This window comes from Triturus cristatus, chromosome 8 (genome assembly GCF_964204655.1).
Source record: "Triturus cristatus chromosome 8, aTriCri1.1, whole genome shotgun sequence".
Classification (NCBI taxonomy): Eukaryota; Metazoa; Chordata; class Amphibia; order Caudata; family Salamandridae; genus Triturus; species Triturus cristatus.
The window spans coordinates 292,929,152-292,950,622 of NC_140591.1; the positions used below are offsets into that span (position 1 = coordinate 292,929,152).

General features: G+C 51.2%; 1 protein-coding gene across 1 annotated transcript in view; it reads left to right on the top strand.

The window, feature by feature from the left end:
* Nucleotides 1–21,471, top strand: part of RNF17 (ring finger protein 17) — a 2,644,767-nt gene that overhangs the window by 2,609,825 nt on the left and 13,471 nt on the right. The gene's annotated exons all lie outside the window — the stretch shown is intronic.

Genomic DNA, 21,471 nt, shown 5'->3' on the forward strand with positions numbered 1-21,471 from the left:
CGGTGGATAAGAACGTCGCTAGGCGTCATCGCCCAGCGCCTGGTGATCCCGCCTTCTTGGCCACTCACCCCACCCCTGAGAGCCTGGTCATTCAAGCTTCGACATCACAGATTGCCTTTCCCTCGGCTCCGCCGGATAAGGACTCTAAGAGGCTGGACCAATATGGCAAGAGGTTTTTCTCCTCAGCCAGTTTGGGGTTGAGGTCTGTTAATACCACCTGCTTATTCGGCCGTTACTCCCGCGCAGTATCGGATTCTGTGGCGGAGGTTCTGCCTCAGTGTTCTGAGGCGGTCCAGGCTGTCCTTTCCCAAGCGATTGCGGAGGGCAAGGATGCGGCGAAGTTTGCCATCAGGTGTAGTTTGGACACCGCTGATTCATTGGGCAGAGCGATTTCCACGACGGTGGCGTTGCGGCGCCACGTCTGGTTGCGTTCCACTGGCTTCTCACCCGATGTCCAGAGCTCGCTCATGGATATGCCCTTCAATGGCTCCCGCCTCTTTGGTGATAAGGCTGACAATGCCCTGGAGCGCTTTAAAGACTCTCATGCCACGGCCAAGTCTTTGGGTCTTTCCGCGAAAAACCCTGCCACGGCGGGGTTTCGTTCCTTTCGTGGCCAGGGCAGAGGTACCCAGGTGCGCTCTTCCAGCAAGCCTGTGCGGAACCAGCCTCAGTGAGGCCGCGGACGTGTGTTCCGCAGGGGTGGGTCTGGTAACCAGCGTGTGGGGCAGTCCACCTCCACCCCCGCTGCTTCCGCCTCGAAACCTTCCTAATCCGAGCTTCACAAGGCACCCCACGCCAGTGGGTGGCAGGGTTCACCTCCACTGGCGCGAGATCAGGTTGGAGAAGTGGGTGCTGCAGATAATATTCCAAGGTTACTCTCTCCCCTTTCTGTCCTCCCCTCCAGCCATGCCACCTCGGTACCACCGCATGTCAGGGGATCATTTGGCTCTTCTCCGTCAGGAAGTCACGGCCCACCTGGCCAAGGGGGCCATCGAGTACGTTCCCGATCAGGAAGTAGGGAGTGGTTGTTATTCCCACTACTTTCTGGTCTCCAAGAAGGACAAGGGGGCCTGCGCCCCATCTTGGACGTCCGGGTCGTCAATCACTTCCTCCGGAAGAAGAAGTTCTAGATGCTGACTCTGGCTCAGGTCCTGTCTGCCCTGGACCCTGGAGACTGGATGGTAGCGTTGGACTTGCAGGACGCTTATTTTCACATTCCCGTCCTGCGTTACCTGCGGTTCACGGTAGGCCAGGAGCATTTTCAGTTTGCCGTGCTCCCCTTCTGCCTTATCAGCGCCCCTCGGGTGTTCACGAAAGTGATGGCGGTGGTCGCAGCTCATCTGCGCAGGTCAGGGGTGTCAGTCTTCCCCTCCCTCTAAGATTGGCTGTTGAAGGCGGGTTCGCCCCAGGCAGTTGTTTCCCACCTCCAGACTACGGCCGACCTCCTGCATCTGCTGGGGTTCTCCATCAATGTGCCGAAGTCGCACCTGAGTCCCTCTCAGAAGCTCCCTTTTATCGGAGCTGTTCTGCATTCGACGCTGTTTCAGGTTTATCCTCCCGAAAAAGTGAGTCCGGTATATTCAGGCCCTGGTTCCGCTTTTTCAGCCTCTATCCCGGGTTTCAGTCAGAATGACCCTCCGGCTTCTGGGCCTGATGGCCTCCTGCATCCTGCTGGTGCCGCATGCCCGGTGGCATATGCGGGCTCTGCAGTGGGACCTGAAGTTACAGTGGGCACAGCATCCCGGGCAACCTGTCCGATCATGTCCAGATCTCGGAGGGCACTGCACGGCAGTTGCAGTGGTTGCTCACGAATTGCGATTGGGTCAATGGCAGATCCCTCTCCCTTCCCTTCCCCAACTGGAGCACACAGTAGTGCCTGATGCATCCCTCCTGGGTTGGGGAGGCCACATGGGAGAGGTGGAGATCAGAGGTCTCTGGTCTCCGGTGGAATCCCGGCTCTATATCCACCTTCTGGAGCTGCAGGCGATCCGGCTTGCGCTGAAGGCATTCCTTCCCTCTGTCCGGAGAATTGTAGTGCAGGTGTTCACGGACAACACCACCGCCATGCGGTATTGCAACAAACAGGGCGGAGTGGGGTCGTGGACCCAATGTCAGGAGGCTCTGCGCCTCTGGACGTGGCTGGGACATCAGGGCATTACCTTGGTGGTTCAACACCTGGCAGGTTCTCTGAACGCCAGGGCGGACGAACTCAGCCGCCGGTGCATGGAGGATCACGAGTGGCGTCTGAACTTGGACGTGGCGCAAGGTCTCTTTCTGCGATGGGGAGAACTTTGGTTAGATCTATTCGCCACCGAAGAGAACACGCAGTGTCATCAGTAATGCATGTTGGAATTTCTCAGGCGGCACTCGCTCGGAGACGCTTTTAGTCTCGAGTGGAGCTGCGGTCTGTTCTACGCCTTTCCGCCTATACCACTTCTGCCCAGAGTGCTGAAAAAGATCAGGCGCGACCGGGCCCAAGTTATTTTTGTGGCTTCGGACTGGGCTCGAAGAGTATGGTATCCCGAGCTACTCAATATGAGCATCGATCCCCCGATCCGTCTGCCTCTTCGGGAGGACCTTCTGTCGCTGCAGCGGGAGACGGTCCTCCACCTGAACCTGTCCAGCCTCCACCTCCATGCTTGGAGATTGAGCTGCGACAGTTGACACCTTTTGATCTTCCTCCCAAAGTCTGTGATGTCATCCTGGCAGCCAGGCGTCCCTCCACTAAAACGGTGTACGCCTGCAGGTGAAACAGATTTGTGGTATGGTGCACAGCTAAGACTGTGGATCCCCTTTCTGCCCCTCTTTCTGAGGTTCTTCTGTTCCTTCTCTATTTGGCCCAGCAGGGCTGTGCTCTGGGCACTCTTAAAGGTTATCTTTCGGCCATCTCTGCCTTTCTTAGGCTTCCAGATCAGCCTTCTCTTTTTAAGTCCCCGGTTGTTAACCGTTTGCTTATGGGCTTTTTGCATATGTTCCCACCTGTGCCCTTCATAATGCCTTAGTGAGACTTGAATCTTGTCTTGACTTTTCTGATGTGCGCTCCCTTTGAGCCCCTTCATATCTGTCCCTTACGTCTTCTTACTATCAAGACGGCTTTCCTGGTAGCTATCACCTCTGCCAGGAGAGTGAGCTCCAGTCTCTTTCTTCCAAACCTCCTTTCCTTTCTGTTCATCCGGACAAGGTGGTTTTAAGGACCCGTCCTTCTTCCTTGCCAAAGGTTGTTATGCCCTTTCACATCGGGCAGACCATCACTTTGCCAACCTTCTTTCCGCATCCTTCCAGGGAAGAGGAGTGGCTCCTCCGTCTGGACTCAAAACGTGCGCTCGCATTCTATCTGAAGCGTACACAGCAGTTCCAGGTGGATGATCAGCTCTTTGTTGGCTACATGGCCGCCAAAAGAGGTCGGCGGTGCACAAACGGACCTTCTCCCGGTGGGTCGTTCTGTGCATCAAATCCTGTTACTCCTTGGCCAAAAAGGAGCCTCCTGTGGGGCTGTGTGCCCATTCGACCAGGGCAACTGCAGCCACTACTGCCTTTGGACGCGGTGTCCCCTTGCAGGATATTTGTCAGGCAGCTACGTGGGCCTCGCTGCACACGTTTACCAAGCACTCCTGCCTTGACAGTCCGGTCCGGAGAGACGGCTTCTTTGGCCGTTCTGTGCTCCGTGACTTTCTGGTGTAATCTTGTTCGCAGACCCACCACCGGGGTTGGTATTGCTGGGGTATCTCTTCGAAGGTAAGGAATCTATCACTAACGTGTCTCTTTTAGATGCACAAGTTACTACTTGTGTAACAATTAGTTAGTGATAGATTCCTTGCCGCCCCACCCATCCTCCCCGTTCTGCAAACTGATTACTAGGGTTAAGGTCACCCCCTTTTAGGGCCCTAGTTTTATGCACCAAAGGTCAGTTTCTCGCATAGCTCTGTGTTTCAGCACGGAAAGTTGTGTACAGAACGGACGTCAGCGCGCATGGGTGGTGCCTAAGTAGCCTCCGTGACGTCATCCCGGCGCGCACGACACCGGTGACGGGCGCGGAGCCGCGCGGCGCCACCTACTGGCGCGCAGGGGTACTGCTAAGCAGAAAACTTTCCGGATCCAGAATGACGCCTGGGCAATATTCTAAGGTAAGGAATCTATCACTAACTAATGTCTCTTACATATATATTGTAACACAAGTAGTAACTTGTGCTTTAGTGAGATTGACTCTGAGGCTGCTGGGCCTCATGGCCTCCTGCATCCTGCTGGTGAATCATGCCAGGTTGCTTATGTGGGCTCTGTAAGCCTTTCTGCCTGTACCATTTCTACTCATAGTGCTGAAGATCAGGTGCGACCGGGCCCAAGTCATTCTTGTGGCTCCGGACTGGGCACGAAGAGTCAGGTACCACGAGCTCTTGAACATGGCCATCGATCCTCCGATCAGACTGCCTCTTCGGGAAGATCTTCTGTCACAGCAGCAGGGGACGGTCCTCCACCCGAACCTCTCCAGCCTCCATCTCCTTTCAAGAAGATTGAGCGGCGACAGTTGACAGCTTTCGACCTTCCTCCCGAAGTCTGCCATGTCATCTTGGCAGCCAGGCGTCCCTCCACTAAAACTGTATACGCCTGTAGATGGAACAGATTTGTGGCATGGTGCGCAGCAAAGGCTGTGGATCCTCTTTCTGCTCCTCTTTCAGAGGTTCTCCTCTTCGTTCTTTCTTTGGCCCAGCAGGGCTCTGCTGTGGGCACTCTTTAAGGCTATCTTTCGGCCATTCGCATTCCTGATGGGCCTTCATTTTTTAAGTCCCCAATAGTTAACAGATTTCTGAAGGGCGTTACTTCTCTCTTTCCTCCTCCTTTCTTAATGCCCAAGTGGGACTTGAACCTTGTCTTCACTTATCTTACGTGTGCTCCCTTTGAACTACTACATTATTGTCCTCTTCGTCTCTGTACTTTGAAGACTGATTTTTTGCTTGACATCACCTCTGCTCACAGGGTGAGTGAGCTTCAGGTCTTATCTTCCAAACCTCCTTTCTTGCTGTTCATCTGGATAAAGCAGTCCTCCGTACTAGGCCATCCTTTCTGCCCAAAGTGATACCTCTTTCCACATAGGTCAGACCATCACATTGCCTTCCTTCCTTCCCGCCTCCGCACCCTTCCAAAGACGAGAGACTCTACCGTCTGGACCCAAAATGTGCGCTGTCTTTTTACCTTGACCATACAAAAGACTTCCGGGTGGATGATCAACTCCTCGTGGGTTATGTGGGCGCCAAGAAATGTCAGGCAGTGCACAAACGTACCATCTCGCGATGGGTCGTCCTATTAAGATCTGCTATTCTGTAGCTAAAATGAACATCTGCTAGGACTGCATTCCCACTCTTCCAGGGCGACGGCAGCCACTATTGCTTTGGGACGTGGAGTTCCCTTACTTGGCATCTGTCAGTCAGCCACATGGGCATCCTTGCATACGTTTACCAAACATTACCGCCTGGATGTCCAGGTCTGGAGAGACGGCTTATTGTCCGTTTGGTTCTCCAGGACTTCCTGGTGTAAACTTAGCTCGAAGACCCACCGCCGGGGTCGGCATTGCTGGCGTATCTTTTCTAAGGTAAGGAATCTATCACCATTTGCCTTTATTAGGACCCAGACCACACACCCACATGCACCATACGGCATTTTCTCTTAAAAGATCTCCGCTAAAGTGACCCTCCGGGGGACCCGTAGGGCATTGCAGCGCCGGCCCGACGAGGAGCAAAACGCCCAATGATGAAGCATGACATCCTTCGGGGTGTGTGAGGGCAACAAGAGAAATTAAGTTATGCTTCCCCCTCTAATTTCTGGGTCCAATAATAGCCTAGGACTTTAGTCTCCTCTAATCTTTTTGAGTCTTTCTCATTTCCTTATCCTCATTTTGGAACAGTGTCTCCTTTTGATTAATACAGATGATATACGGAGCATAGACACTGGACCACAACAAGCTCCTGGTCCCCCCTCTCTTCTTGTACAGATAATTAGCACGGCGGCTTAGCCGAGGGACCCCTTCTTTCAGCCCCCCCCCCACTTTTCTTTCCCCTTGTATCTTTCTATTTTCCACTTGAGTACTTAAAAATGTCCACCTCGAACATGGAGGACAACCTGGGACTTAGTTTTGATGATGATATCGTGGCCGAAATCTTGAGAACTCCCTCACTACTGGATAGTGAGGGGAATATGGCCAGTACATCATCACAAGGTGATTGGAATTCCCTGGCATCACTCAAAAAATTACAAGTCAAAATTGCCATGCACGGCACAATCATGATTGAATACCTGAGAGCAAGTGCTGCACCCAATGGCCTGATTGTCCGCACGGCACCAAGAATCTTCCTGGAAGACCTCATTTTCCGTAAAGAATGGAGCCAGATCGCATGGAAGTGCACCCGCGACTGGTTGATTTTCATAATTGGAACAGCTAAACGTCTCTCCGAGGCATTAATCATTAAGATCAATATCGCAGAGAATGGACTGAAAACTGGGATCAGTATTTCAGCCTACAAGACCCGTTTAGCAGAAATAAATGCGGAGATGGCAGACCATCGTGATTACCTATTACAGCAGAAAGTGTTGAAACTACAGAAAGACATAAAAAAATTCGACAGAGAGAAGGTATATCCCTACACCAAGGAGGACTACAGACCAACAGACAGCGATGCAGCCTCGGATGAAGGCTCCACATCATCAACCAACTCAGGACGCTCCATGTACAGCAACTCCAGCAACAGTAGCTGGGGAAGGAACAGCAATAAACCAGGTCTGCTCCCTCTACCCCCTATGCCACCCATGTATGGTTATGCGCACCAACCTTACCCTCAACAGGGCCCGATGTGGTATCCAGCCTTTCCAGGTCAACTCCCAGGATTTCAACAACCATTCATCTCTAATGCACCTCCTCCTTTTCAGAACAGAGGCAGGGGACGAGGCAGAGGAAGAAGAAGAAGTCAAAAACAGGTTCAATGGCAGGATCCAGAGACACAACAGAGGACAACAAGGAGCACGACACTTCCAAGACCCTGATAGTGAACCTCACAGATAGAGACTTAAACACAGATGAAACCACCGTCCTGGAACTGGGTCTTGGTTTTGTACCCACCCCCAAGGAGGATAACTTCCGTTTGAACGAGGAGCTGCAACAACTTTTTCGAAAAATTCGTATCAAATCCTTTTTCAGTAACAACCCTACCCCAGATCGCCAGGATACCGGACTCAGACCACCTTCCAGATTTACTCCATCGGCTGGCATGGTCCCTAGTGAAGTATTGACATTTGAGAAGGCAGTCCTCAAGGAGGCCAACAATTTGAAAAGACAACATGTCTATGACAACTTGCCCAAAAGACTCCGCCAGGCTGTACTCTCACTCACTAATGATGAAACCATCATTATAAAACCGGCGGATAAGGGTGGGGCCACTGTTATCCTATCAGTTAATGACTATGATAAAGAATGCGTCAAACAACTTGGGAAAATGGAATATTACAAAAAGTTGGAGACAGATCCCACTGAGAAACTTTTATCACGCATACGCATCCTAGTCAATGAAGCAACAATGGAAGGTTGGATCACACCTCATGAGGCGGCTTTCCTGATCAACGAGGACCCTAGAATGCCGTACTTTTATATATTACCCAAAATTCACAAGGGTATCATTCCACCCTAGGACGACCAATCGTCTCAGGCATTGGCTCACTATTGGAACCACTTAGCAAGTTCTGTGACTTCTTTTTACGCCCTTTGGTTCAAGCCACTCCAGCTTACCTAAAAGATACCGGGGACGTTCTGAATCTGATGCAAGAGATTAATGAAAACAACACCGAGACCATCAACCTCCTCCTAACTTTAGATGTGGAGGCATTATATACTAACATCCCCCAAGATGCCACCATTGAAGTTGTAGAACAACTTCTACTTGAGACAGACCTCCCGACCAACACTCCTGCGGTCTTCATCACGGAACTCATGTCGCTAGCCCTCAAGGACAACTTTTTTATGTATAAGACCGCCAACTACCACCAAATACAAGGGACCAGCATGGGGAGCACATTCGCGCCGAGCCTGGCAGGGCTGTACATGGCACATTTTGAGGCCAATAACATCTTTACGGACAACAATCCCTACAAAGAGAATATGGTAACCTGGAAACGATACATCGACGATGTGCTCATTCTATGGAAAGAGAATGCGGATACCTGCCAGGAGTTCTATCAATGGATTAACAATCTGAACCCCAATCTACGCTTCACCAAAACAGGAAGTGAAAAAGAAATCCCCTTTCTGGATCTATTGATCACCTTAGATGATGGCAAACTCCACACTACCATCTACAAAAAGACAACTGATCGCAATAGTTTGCTGGATTTTCGAAGCCATCACCCTAAAGCACTGAGGGAAAACTTGCCCTTTGGGCAATTTTTGAGAATCCGTCGGAACTGTAGTAACACCCATGAATTTGACACCCAGGCGAACACCCTGATGAGGAACCTAAAACAGAGAAACTACCCAGAGATGATTGTGCAACGTGCACGTAAACGAGCCAGGAACAACAACCGCCAGTCATTACTGGAAGATAGGATCAAGGAAACCGATAACATCATTACATGTGTTACCACCTTTACCCCTCTTTCAAACAGAATCAAAAACATTGTGAACCGTAACTGGAAAATTCTGAATGCAGGGAATCTTACAATGGAGCGCCCCAGATTTGCATTCAAGAGGACCACCAATTTACGCGACCAACTGGTCAACACCAGACCACGCCCCAAGACCAACCGTCAGGAATCCACAGTATGGTCTCTACCTGCTGTGAAAGGTCATTACCCATGTGGGAGTTGCAGTGTGTGTCCCTTTACCAAACATACCACTAGTCTTGAGTTGGACAACGTCATTTGGGATCAGCGGAACCACACAAATTGCAACACGAAAAATTGTGTTTACCTCATTACCTGCCCTTGTGCACTTCGCTACATAGGGATGACCACACGACAGGTCAAATTGAGGATCAGTGAACACAGGAGTACCATTAGACGAGGCAGAACAGCAACGAGACTCACTAATCACTACATCGAGAAAGGACACTCATGTGATGATATCAGGTGGACAGTCCTGGAAAACAACCAACTGTGGAATAGTAACACCTTACTACGTAGAGAACAGCGTTGGGTACATCGTCTACGGACCAATGAAGATGGTCTCAACGATGAGATACCATGGACAGAATTGTAACCGAACCTGCTCTCATCTCTGAAATGAGCAACCAACAAACTTGCATGCCACCACTATGGACAGTAGAGCCTTATCCTCAGCAATTTCACAGTTCACCCGCCATATCAGCGGTTTGACGATCTGCAATCCCTACTTGGAAGTGGACACTGACAGGCACACGTTCCCTTCATTTAATTTCAGACTGACACATAGTTGTTGAGTTACCCACCCTTCACAACATCGGGTCCTGCAGAGTGAGGAGTAAACAGTAGATGTAACCACCATATAATTGGGCTCTCCATCAAGTGTTGTGGCCATCCGGGCAATTAGTCACTTATTGGGATGATCCAGATCTTGGGCATCCGGGTGAGTCTCTTTCTGGTAGACACTACACCCCAAACCCCAATAACCAACATCAACACACACAACACCCCCCACCTGGGACTCCTTTGCCCCTATGGCTCCCTCATCTTAACAAGGTGGGATTTTAGTAGTCCTTGACTGGACACACACATGCGCCCACGATGTATTCTCCAACGACGAGCCACTCGGGGAATACACACGTGTTCATAAAGTGGATTTCTCACACCTAGACTACATGTCTCATAGGGAGAGTGTTTGATTAGATATCATTAGTTTCCTATACTTAGACTTTACACTGTCCATGTAACAGTTTTTTGAGATAATAGGGAACACACGCCATTGCGCATGCGCGCCACATAGACGTCTTCTATAAACTTTAAGACGGAGGCTTCATTCCAACGCGCATGCACGGAGACTTTCTGTCTGTTTCCCACACATGCGCAGTATTCAATGCTACGCCCAATACACACCTGTTTCCCATTGTGGACCGGAGACGGGGACCGCCCTGAAACGCCCGCCCCGGGACTACAAATGGACCCTTGAGCAGCCTTCAATTCCTTTTCAGATAGGAGGACGGCTGGGGTAGGTGTATAAGAGGCCACGCCGGAGCTAAACTGTAAGTAGCTGATCTAAGGGGAACTGAGGAGATGGGTCGTGTATTAAACGGCGACTCAGACCGGGCAGGCTCCTTACTAGCTAGGACTCACAAGTAGATTCCTTTTGTTTTTATAGCACATGAAGGTGTGTACGCTCGTCCCCTAATCTATGGAGCATCATTCTCCCCATTTCTAGGTGAGTGGTGTGTAGTGTTTGTTGGACTGGCTCAAATACGATTGGATAATTAATCGCAATAACCCTACGTCTAGTGATGACTGGTACATCTGTCACTAATCCTACCACGTTCAATGGGTGGACTATTGGGTGACTCCGATCGGCGACGGGAGGTCTTCATTCCAGGCTTCCAACCCTGGTTGAAGCGCCCGTTGGCCTATCGTTGAGACCTCATAACGCCATCACCCACGAGTGGAGGAGACACCCTTGGTTTACTTGGAATCATGTACTCCTTTCTAATTTCACGTCTAGTTGTTGGACAGATGAACATTTTAAAATTCAGGATTTTCTTTTTCTTTTCTTTGTGTTTACCTAGGCCTTTATCCAGGAGCATCCTTTACTCTGACAGAGAGAGCAGGGTCATTTATACCTGCACGCCCGGATACAGACTGTGGGTAGTACCCCCCAGTCCACTTTCACAGTTCACTACTCTTAGTTGGTCCTGAGGAAGCGCCACGGATCCATTTTGGACCATTGGGGCGCGAAACATGTCGACCACATTTTAGTCACCTGATGGAACATTATTACCATTAAGGTAACACCTAACCTACGGGTTTTTTAGCGTGTCAAGGGTGCCACTTATATTAAAAACTGACTCTACTAGCAACCCTTAGACATTTTTAACTTATCACGTCACACACTCACATCACCATTTGCCTTTATTAGGACCCAGACCACACACCCACATGCACCATACGGCGTTTTCTCTTAAAAGATCTCCGCTAAAGTGACCCTCCGGGGGACCCGTACGGCATTGCAGCGCCGGCCCGACGAGGAGCAAAACGCCCAATGATGAAGCATGACATCCTTCGGGGTGTGTGAGGGCAACAAGAGAAATTAAGTTATGCTTCCCCCTCTAATTTCTGGGTCCAATAATAGCCTAGGACTTTAGTCTCCTCTAATCTTTTTGAGTCTTTCTCATTTCCTTATCCTCATTTTGGAACAGTGTCTCCTTTTGATTAATACAAAGGAATCTATAACTACAGTCTCTTTCAGATGAACAAGTTAATTATCTTTGGTAACAATCTATCTGTAAGAGACATATGTAGTTTTAGATTCCTTACCGTCCTACCCATCCTCCCCGTTCTGCGAACTGACTTCTAGGAATATGGACACCCTTACAGGGCCCTAGTATTGTTCACCAGTGGTCAGTGTCAGCATAAATCTGCGCTTCTGGCGTGGAAAGTCTTGTCAGAACTGACATCCGCGCACAGGGGCAGCGTCTAAGTAGACACCGCAACGTAATCTGGTGACCACAATGACGGACGCGGAGCCGACCTACGCCACCTACTGACACGCAGGGGTGCAGACCTCTTGCATTCGCTGGGGTTAACTATCAACTTGCCAAAGTCACACCTGACCCCCTCTCAGTCACTCCCTTTCATTGGAGCTATTCTGAACACAGTGCAGTTTCGGGCCTATTCTCCCGGATAGCGACCAGAAGACTCAGAAGAGCTGGGGACCAAAGGAAGCACCCAAGGTAAGTACCCAGGAACCCCATGGAGGCTGTGTGCAGAGTGGAAACACAGCCGCGTACTCAATGCAAGTCAACTCAGTGGGAAAGTTGCAGTTTTCATGAAGGACCCTTCCCAGTGGACCCTGAAGAAACCCAGTAAAAGACAGAAGGTTGGAGAGTCAACCCCTCCGTGGATACTCCAGGAACCAGGATACCTACACCAGGGAAGCCGGTGACGTCTTAAGTTGCCGTAGACCACAATGGAGGACTTCTGGAAAGATGTCACTGGCGAAGAAGGTGAAAGCATCTGGTGGAATCCAAGGATGGATTCTTGAAGAGAAGAACCTTCAAGCAGAGGTGACAGATTCTATGCCACTCAGAGATGACCAGGTGGCATGGAAGAGCAATGACGACCGGTGACCGAACATACAGTAGTGATGAGGGTGACCTTGTAGCTGCAGCTGTGAGGACAAGGCGACACTGTGGAAGACCAAGAGCTGTTCACAAGCTGTCCCACGTCGGTAGTCATAAATCAGGGGGTCACTATTCGGTGGGAACACCGACAAGCCTTGGCAGCAGCAACAGATATGGTAAACAAAAAAGGTGCAATGTTGGGACCAGCAAGGTCCAAGAGACTGACCAATTGCAGGAGAGTCAGAGCAGGCCATGAGCAAGCAGGGGAGTCCATTGAAGCCAAATACGACCCTGAAGAGGACCCACAGGCCGAAAGGAACAGGAGTCGCAAGAGGACCTCAAGCAGCTCGCCAAAGATGCAGGCCCATGGTGCAGAGGATGTGGTGAGGACAAAGATCTTATGCGGGAAGAGATGCTGGAGGCTGCAGCTTCTGGTAACCCGAAGATCTCTGTAGGACAGATCTAACAAGCCTTGGCAACAGCATGTCGACACGGTGCACCAGGGTTCTGTTCCAGCAGTTCCGACGAAGGATACTGGCCTCAGACTTGCTGAGAGGACAGGTCAGACCTCAAGGGAGAATGCATAGAACCTGTTACGCTCAACTGGGGAGTTCTCCAAGGCTGCATTTAGGTCCCAGCCTTGAGAAGTCACTGAATGAAGTAGGTACAGACCTTACCAAAGTTTGTTCCCATCTGATCCCTTTACTGCTTTACTCAGATGATGCTGTCCTAATTTCCCAAATGGCCCTGGGCTGAGACATCTTGCTCTACCAGTTTGTGAAATTTATGGACAGCCTCGATCTAAACAGCAACTTTACTAAGTCCCATGTTATGCTGATTGAGCCTTGGAACATCAGGACCAGGGCGTTAAGGGCAATTCCCTTAGCCGAGGGCCTGTGTTCCCTTTTTTGGGAGTTTTGCTCTTCTCTATCTTGGTCCCCTCTAGTATCGGCAAAAGGGCACATGTTTTCCAGGAGCATCGCTTCTGTGTTCAACTTTGCCACTAAGCTGGTCCTTAGGTCCATCAAGGCTATCATTGATATACACAGGGCCGAATGTACACTAATGTGTCCTCATGGTAAGTCCTTGAAAATAAGTTCTTAAGAAACCTACTCTTTCTTCCCCAGAGTACCTCTTCCGTAATTATCCACGAGGAATTAGGGATTGGGTATAAAGGACATCTTGATGGTACGACCCTTACTCCTATGGATTTCCGTGTGATTTCGCCCAACCGAACATTTTAATCGCTTAACTTGAACCGCCTGTTTAGGCCTCAGGCTCCCGCCGGTGCACCTGCGTGCCCCGCGGCTCCGTGTCCAGATCCTGTTGACCCGGCGGCATCACCTCCAGTGCCAGGCCCGGAGCCACTGAATCCAGCGCCCGCAGCTCCGGCCCCGGCGCCACAAGGTGCAACGCCGCTGGCTCCGGCCCTGGCGCTGCCCTTGGCTCCCGCCCCAGCGCTGCCCCTGGCTCCGGCCCCAGCGCCACCCGTGGCTCTGCCACAGGCACCGCACTGGGTGCCGTTTATCCCTCCTCTGCCCCGGTTCTCAGACCATTTTGTTCCAACCTGGAAACCTCATTGGGATCTGGTTCCGGGTCACTCCCGGCGCCACTCCCGGCACCGCTGGCCCCCTCTCCGGCTCCAGTCCTACCGCCGTGGCCGGCTCCTTCTACCCCGGAGCCGGATGAGGACTGAGACGGATCCGAGGACCCCCTTGCACGGCAGTGTGACTCCGAGCAGGATTGGGTGGATGACCTTTAAGATGCAGGTGAACTTGATGTGTCTTCTGAAACGGGGTTTGCCTCGCCTCCGCCTACTATGGAGGAGGGCGCTTCCTACACTATGGTGCTGAGACGAGCCTCGGAGACTCTCCATCTCGACCTCCCTACGGTGGCCCTTAAGACCAACCTCCTTACGGAGGTGCTCCAAACGGCATATACATAGTCGGAGCCTCCGCTCCCTTTCAATGAGGCCCTTACCGAAGTCCTCTTGGGTACTTGGTTGCGGCCGGCCTCAGTGACGCCGGTGGATAAGAACGTCGCTAGGCGTCATCGCCCGGCGCCTGGTGATCCCGCCTTCTTGACCACTCACCCCACGCCTGAGAGCCTGGTCATTCAGGCCTTGACCTTGCAGAGTGCCTTTCCCTCGGCTCTGCCGGATAAGGACTCTAAGAGGCTGGACCAATATGGCAAGAGGTTGTTCTCCTCAGCCAGTTTGGGGTTGAGGTCGGTTAATACCGCCTGCTTATTGGGCCGTTACTCCCACGCAGTGTGGGATTGGGTGGCGGAGATTCTGCCTCAGTGCTCTGCGGAGGTCCAGGCTGTCCTTTCCCAAGCAATTGTGGAGGGCAAGGATGTGGTGAAGTTTGCCATCAGGTGTGGTTTGGACATCGCTGATTCGTTGGGCAGTGCGATTTCCATGACGGTGGCGTTGCGGCGCCACACCTGGTTGCGTTCCACTGGGTTCTCACCCGATGTCCAGAGCTCGCTCATGGACATGCCCTTCGATGGCTCCCGCCTCTTTGCTGCTAAGGCTGACAATGCCCTGGAGCGCTTTAAAGACTCTCGTGCCACGGCCAAATCTTTGGGTCTTTCCTCAAAAAATTCCTGCCACAACTGGGTTTCGTTCCTTTCGTGGCCAGGGCAGGGGTACCCAGGCACGCTCTTCCAGCAAGCCTGTGCAGAACCAGCCTCAGCGAGGCCTAGGGTTCCGCAGGGGCGGGTCTGGTAACCAGCATGTGGGACAGTCCACTTCCACCCCCGCTGCTTCCGCCTCGAAACCTTCCTAATCCGAGCTTCAGGGGGCACCCCACGCCAGTGGGTGGCAGGGTTCACCTCCACTGGCGCGAGATCAGGTTGGACAAGTGGGTGCTGCAGATAATATTCCAAGGTTACTCGCTCCCCTTTCTGTCCTCCCCTACAGCCATGCCACCTCGGTACCACCGCATGTCAGGGGATCATTTGGCTCTTCTCCGTCAGGAAGTCACGGCCCACCTGACCAAGGGGGCCATAGAGTACGTTCCCGATCAGGAAGTAGGGAGTGGTTGCTATTCCCACTACTTTCTGGTCCCCAAGAAGGACAAGGGGGCCTGCGCCCCATCTTGGACCTCCGGGACGTCAATCGATTCCTCCGGAAGGAGAAGTTAAAGATGCTGACTCTGGCTCAGGTCCTGTCTGCACTAGACCCTGGAGACTTGATGGTAGCTTTGGACTTGCAGGACGCTTATTTTCACATTCCCGTCATGCCGGCCAACCGGCGTTACCTGCAGTTCACGGTAGGCTAGGAGCATTTTCAGTTTGCCGTGCTCCCCTTCGGCATTACCAGCGCCCCTCGGGTGTTCACGAAAGTGATGGCGGTTGTTAGAAATGGGATCTCTGGTTGGCTAAGGCTTGCGCCAAAGCCAGGCAGAGACCACCACTCTTAGTCAGGGCTGGGGAGTTACACGCCAAAGATAACCCCTGCTCACCCCCTTGGTAGCTTGGCACGAGCAGTCAGGCTTATCCCGGAGGCAATGTGTAAAGCGTTTGCGCGCGCACACAGCAACAACACCCTAGGCCCACCACAAAGGAATCTCCACACAAGGTTATATATAAAAAAAATAGCCTTTGTATTATAATAAACACATTAGATGATAATCACATAATTTACACTGTGCCAACTGGCACTGGGCAGAATTTTACAGGGGACTATTTACACAAGACAGGGCCACATGGACCACTGTCAGAATTGTAAATGTAGAACATATTGTAGGAAGGTGGATATCTGACTATGGTTACCCCCAACTTTTTGCCTAGTGTCTAGCTGGTTTTTCGACTTAGTTGGCCTGAGATCCTGCCATTCAGGGTCTCAGGCTGTCTGCTCTCTCTTTAACATGGACTCCATGTACCCTAGGTACATACCCAATTGGTAAGGGTCACCTTATTGGACCCTGTACAGTGTACCCTAGGTACCCAGGGCATAGGTGTACCCTAGGCCTCCCAGGGGCTGCAGCATGTATTATGCCACCCCTGGCCTGGCCTTCCAATCAGACACAACTGGCTGATCACTCAGCTGGGGCAAGGTCGTGTAATCACCCCTTGCTTAGATATAGTATACCTATATCTACCCTTAAAATAGACACATGTGTACCTATCAGCCACTCCTATGGCAGGCCTTAACAATCCTGGAGGCAGAGTGCTTGGTAACATGTGAGATGGTGCTCTAGCATGAGCTGAGCCTGTCTGCAGCTTTCGGAACCATGTCCTTATAGCTGTTCTAGGATATCGCCTACCATATACTCTTAAAGTGCCTTATAATCTTAAACGGTTATGGTAACTATGGTTTGGCTTTATCAAAACATGTCGTGTAAGGTGTCTAACACTTTGGAATAATACCCCCATACCATTTCTGGCGATGAGTATATTATTCCCCCCTTCTAGAGGGAGAGACATGTTAAAATCCTACTTTGCTGTTTAACTCTGACCAAAGCCTCAGCATCACAAAATGGATGCTGCTGCCACAGACACGAATCTGACCTCCTGCAGCTGGGAGCCCTCCCAGCCAAGGAGGCCTGGACAATAGGTTTCCTGCTTGGGGAGGTGCTAGCACCTCCCCAGACAGACTTTAGTGTATTGGGGCAGGGAAGGCTGAAGGGAATGAGACATGCCTGGGGCACACAAGGTGCTCCATGCATAGTCCAGTTCAAACCGGTGCTGGGGCACTCCAGCCCCAGCTCTGGCGCGAAACTGGACAAAGGGAAGGGGGTGTAGCCACCCCCCTTCCTGGTCCCACCCATAGGAGGGACCTTGCAGGTAGCCCAGCCCACTAGCCCAGTATATCAGTAGGTAGGTATGCAAATTAGATTATCCTGAATCTGCAACTTGAACAGAAACTCTGGACCTTCGACATTCGACCTCAGGAAGAAGACTAAAGAATCTCCCTTGTGGCCAAGGAGTGACCACCCTGGGCAACCAGGCACCATCCAGCGACCGCTGCTTGCTTTGCGACTGATCCTACGAGGGACGACTCCAGAGACTGACCAGCGCCAAGAGTTCCAGACACCTCTGAACCAGATCCACCTCTACAGCAAAGCTGAGACCCGTGGAGGCGACGTGGGACCGGCGACTTGGGAAAAGTGGCTAGTAACTGACTAGCGCGACCTCTGAGGCTTCTTCGAGGCTGTGCTTGGGGAATTGAGAAGCCCCCATCCCGAGCACCATCGGCAAAGAAGATCAGCTTCCCACACTTCACGTGTTCTGCGTGGGGCCCTTCTGCACCTGAGTCGCTCGACGTGTTGTCCGGTTGCTGGCCCGTTGGCTAGTGACCTCTGCGACGATGAACCTTTAATTTCATCTTGCTGGTCCGGCTCCTCCAGACTGGCACTCGCTCCTCTGTGAAAGAGAAGCACCCCAGACCTTCCTGGTCTGCACCAGAAGCAAGTCCTCCATTCTGCGTGGGTTCCGCTTGCCAAGGCTTGTTGGGTCCTAACTCGACATCAACGCCGCCGACAGCAAGAGCCTTCGTGGGACAGCTCGCCTCCTGGTCCTGGTCGTCCTCGACGCCTCCTGGTACACGTGGCTGCTGCGAAAAGCTTCACCTCTTCACCTGCATCTGCACGACATCGCCTGATTCCTTCCCGGCTCCTGGCTGGTGACCTAGACTCTGTCCCTTCTGCTTGCAGGTATCCTTCCTTCTTGATTCCATCCTTGGGATCCACCGGACACTCTTCACTGACTGCCTGTCAGCAACTTTCCTTCAGGCATCCATAGGAGTCAACGACGAAACCCGGCGCAATTTCACACCTATGCACCCGCAGCCCGTGGGCTAGGTAACTTCAGTACTCCGGTGCTCACAAGGGTATTGACTATCCTAGGGTCTAGTTTCCAAGTCTCGAACTCCTAGCTATTCCAGAAGTGTCCTAAAACTGTTAATTTCTAATAACTACTATTTCTATTGACGTTTACGCATTACGCATGAGTGTTTCCACTCTGCACCTGAATCCCGTGGGCCTCCCACTTCCTAACCTTTGGTAGTATAGTGTAGCCCAAGCGATTCCCTAGGCCTAGGCCTATACTGTGTTCGTGACAGTGGTTCTTATACCACTTACTTAGTATATGGTTTGCGTGGCCCCTAGGGCCTAACTGTATTACTTACCTGTGTGACTTAATGTATGCTTAAATAAGTCTGCGTTGTGCTTACCTCGAATCTCATAAAGAGTGCTGAGGGTTTGACTAGAATAAATACATTCTATTTTTATATAGATCTGTTGTGGTGTCCTTTCATTTGGTATTCAAGGGATTATATATGGTATCACAGCTGGCTTCATATGCCATTCAGAGTTTAGCCTAAGACTGCTCTTGTCCATGCTACCACTAGGATAGCTGGTCTATAAGGTTGACTTTACAACCAATCACCATAAGGGTTGTTTGGACTGATACAAGGTGTACACTAGAATTAGTGACATCATATATCCGGCATTCATTGATGCCACGCCCCCCTTTCTTTCTCATCCGCAATTATAAATCATGTGCTTTTTTCGGCAGCGCAGCGGACGAGCGCAGCGGGCGCGTCGTTGGCGCGCCAGAGGTAAGCCCGTCTGCGCCCGTCCGCGCCAGACCGAGCCAGGAGCCAGGCGCTAGCGAGCAGTCGAGGCTTACATACTCCAGAGAATCCTTACACCATCTCAATCAGCCTCTCTTACACCTATGCTCCCAATCACTTAGAGCCGAATCCTATCGTACTAATTGTCCACACTGTCCTTTCAAACTCACCCCCTCTATAAACGAGCATAACCCTCATACGATCATAAATATGGCTCTGATTAACTGCAGGTCACTGCCCAAACACGCCCATGAAATACATCTACTCATTGAGGAGTACCATCTAGAGATCCTGTTTCTCACAGAAACATGGCTTGCCCCAGATTCAGACGCCGACATCAAGCCCCATGGCTTCCTTATACAACATCTGAACCGTCCGAAGGGTAGGGGAGGAGGAATAGCCGTCATCTTTAAAGAATCCTTCTCTTGTAGATTTCTCGACAGCCCAATGACGGATTGTGAAAACACGCACTTCACTATCCAAATCTCCCCCTGTAACTCCCTTTCAGGAGTTCTCATTTACCGTCCACCAGGAGCCATGGGACAGTTCCATAACTCACTCTTGGAATGCTCCGTGGCATTGGCTAGCACCCGGCCCAACTTCCTAATTTTAGGAGATGTCAATGTCCATTTTGACAATAGCAATGATGACACTGCAACTGATCTGATCCTAGACCTTGCAGCCCACCAACTTCACTTACAAAATAATCTTCCCACGCATAATCTCGGGTACTTGCTAGATCCAATATTCTGCAATTTTTCCGACCTCAGGGTGGGAACACCTATACCAGTGCCCTGGACCGACCACCGGCTTATCCTTTTCAGCTGGCGGATCCAGACCTCCTCTCCTCCCAACCAAGCACCGGGCAGACTCTCTCGCCCCTGGCCTAAACTTGACCTTGATAAATGGAAACATGCACTAGAGCATAATAGGCCACAGCTTGAAAGTAACCCTCATTCTGCGAACACGCAGTTCACGTCCTGGATTGAAAACTCCCTTGATACCGTTCTGCCCAAAAAAACGTATCTAAAACCCAGGCAAAAAGCCACCTCCCCGTGGTTTTCACAAGAGGTCCGCCTCCTAAAGAAAAACTGCAAGAGAGCGGAAAGAGTATGGAGGAAAGACTTCGATCCCAACAGCAAAAGTGAATATAAACGGGCTATTCTTAATTACAAAAAAGCCCTCAAAAATGCTCAAACAGCCTTCTTTAATGATAAAATTAGTAAGGCATCCTGCTCGTCCAGAGAAACGTTCCAAATTATGAAAAAACTTTAAAAAACCCAAGACCCATCCTGCCCATTTAATTCCTCGGACAACCACTGCAATGAGTTAGCCACGTTTTTTGATCAAAAAATACAAAACATCCTCCAACATCCCCCCCCCCTTCTTCCTGATGACCCCCCACTTACCCACTCATGGCAGACCCAGAACCCGAACACAGAACTTGATATGTTCTCTCTCATCTGTGAGGAAACCCTAAGGCCCATCCTTCAATCCCTCAAAAGCGGGTCCCCGCATGATCCAGCACCAGTCAGACACCTTAAACAAGTTGCTCCTACCATTCTCGCACCAATGGTGAATCTGATTAATTCCTCTATAGAAAGCGGATTGGTTCCGCCAAGCTGGAAGAAGGCGGTAGTTAAAGCCTTAATCAAAAAATCCAATCTAGACCCCAGTAATCTTGCTAACTTCAGGCCAATTTCCCTTCTCCCATGCGTTAGCAAGATAGCTGAAAAGTTTATCAACAGCCAACTATCAAACTACCTGGAAATCAACGAATTGCTAAAACTGTCACAGACAGGATTCCGCCCGGGCCAAGGTACGGAAACAGCGATGGTGGCGGTTGTCGAGGAGGCTAGGAAGATCATTGACGCAGGAGGATCAGTGGCAGTGATCCTTCTGGACCTCAGCGCGGCATTCGACACCGTCAACCACAGTATCCTGGCTCAGCGGCTCAGTGACCTTGGTATCTCGGGGCCGGCCCTGTCGTGGCTAAAATCCTATCTTCACAACCGCTCTTTTCAGGTGGCGGAGGGCGACTTCATCTCCAGGGAGACTCCTATACGTTGCGGAGTGCCTCAGGGCTCCTCATTGAGCCCGACGCTCTTCAACGTGTATATGTCACCACTGGAAGGGATTGCCAGCCCGTATGGTATCAAACTCCTGACCTACGCGGATGACACCCAGCTGGTTGTCTCCCTCAGCCGGCAGGATAATCCCACCATCGATCTCTATTCCTGCCTGGGGGACATAGTCAGCTGGATGAACTTATCCCACCTAAAACTCAACTGCGACAAAACAGAGATAATGGTGATGGGCAACCAGTCCCATTTCCGCCCGGAGTCTCTGTGGCCCCCAAGCATGGGCCCGCCCCCAACCCCCAAAGCCGAAATTAAAAGCTTGGGGATTTGGCTCGATCACAATCTTACTCTAAACACCCAGGCAAGAAAAACTGCTGGAACCTGCCTTGGTCTCCTACGTACCACCCGCAAGATCCTTCCCCTGCTCCCTTTCCAGTCAAGAAAACTTCTCTTACAGGGTCTCATCTTGTCCAGACTGGACCACGGTAATGCTCTATATCTTGGCGCACCTAAGAAAGTTACAGCCAGGCTACAG